Source organism: Arachis duranensis, chromosome 9, assembly GCF_000817695.3.
Source record: "Arachis duranensis cultivar V14167 chromosome 9, aradu.V14167.gnm2.J7QH, whole genome shotgun sequence".
Lineage (NCBI taxonomy): Eukaryota > Viridiplantae > Streptophyta > Magnoliopsida > Fabales > Fabaceae > Arachis > Arachis duranensis.
Window position 1 is genome coordinate 78041821 of NC_029780.3, and position 1799 is coordinate 78043619.

Here is a 1799-nt window from a genome sequence, read left to right on the forward strand (position 1 = left end):
CATACGCTTATCTGAAATTCTCACCAATGAATTACATAAGTATCTCTATCTTTATTTTATGTTTTATTCATCTTTTAATCATTAATCCTCCATAACCATTTGAATCCACCTGACTGAGATTTACAAGATGACCATAGCTTGCTTCATACCAACAATCTTCGTGGGATCGACCCTTACTCGCGTAAGGTTTATTACTTGGACGACCCAGTGCACTTGCTGGTTAGTTGTGCGAAGTTGTGATAAACTGTTGAGATTGCAATTGAGCGTACCATGTTGATGGCGCCATTGATGATCACAATTTCGTGCACCAAGTTTTTGGCGCCGTTGTCGGGGATTGTTTGAGTTTGGACAACTGACGGTTCATCTTGTTGCTTAGATTAGGTAATTTTATTTTATGTTTAAGCTTTTTACTTTTCGAAAATTTTTCAAAAATACAAAATAAAATTTATAAATCTTAAAATCAAAAATATTTTTATGTTTCTTGTTTGAGTCTAGTGTCTAATTTTAAGTTTGGTGTCAATTGCATGTCTTTATTCTTCTAATTTTTGAAAATTACATGCATTATGTTCTTCATTGATCTTCAAGTTGTTCTTGATGATTTCCTTGCTCTGATCTTTAAATTCTATTGTCTTGAGTGTTTTGTTGTTTCACATATGCATTCTCAATTTGTTAGTGTTAATAGTATACAAACTTCTAAGTTTGGTGTCTTGCATGCATTGTTTATTTGATCTTAGTGGCATTTTGATTATTCCTCATCACTAAAAATTCAAAAAAAATTTTAATTTGTGTCTTTTCAAGTCAATAATACAGAGAATTGAAGATTCAGAACATGCAGCAGAGGAATTAAACAGAAAAAGCTGGGCGTTCAAAACGCCCAGTGAAGAAGGAAAACTGGCGTCTAAACGCCAACTAGGGTACCTGGCTGGGCATTTAACGCACAAAAGGGTAGCATTTTGGGCGTTAAATGCCAGAATGGATACTGTTCATACCCTGACCGGGCTCCTCCAACTCGGCAAAATCCATGAAAGGTCCGACCTCGTCCCAAGGCCCACGCCTGAGGTCGGACCTCGGACAATAAAGCTAAGAAGGCCCATCGAAAGGAACGCAGCCCAAAACCTAAAGGCCGAAAAGGCCTAGGAAAGGCGGTTCCACAAAGATAGAGATAAAACTCCCAAAAGATAAGATAAGATAAGAATATCTTATCCAGGGAAGATCACGGCCAACTACTATAAATACACTGGAACACCCAGGTATGAGATACATTCCACATTCTACACATATCTGCTTGGACCCATGCTAACTTAAGCATCGGAGTGTCATTGCAGGTACAACCACCAACCACTCTGCATATCAAGCTCGGGTCATCAGTCCCCCCCCCTCGGGCTTCTCCAAGACGACCGAGCTACACGTTTCAGGTAACCCTCGGAACATTGGCGCCGTTGCCGGGGACCTGGAAGTCATCCCTTTACCATGGCGGACGACCCTCTCAACAATGACCACGCTGCACCAGAACAAGAGGACGAAGTTGACACCGGAGAACGACCGGACAGCCCTCTATCACCACGCACTCCAGGAGGAAACAAACAGAATCGCCCAAAGACATCACTCCCAGACAAAGATCCACAAAATTCCGAAAAAGAAAAGAGCTCGGAAATTCTAGAAGCAGTCCGAGCACAACAAAACCGACTGAAACAACTCGAAGAGGACATAAAGAAGCAGAGAGAAACTGAACAAGATCTGAGAAGGGAGGCTCGAAAGCGCAGAGAATTAGAAGAAAAACTACGGAAAATAGAGGCCAA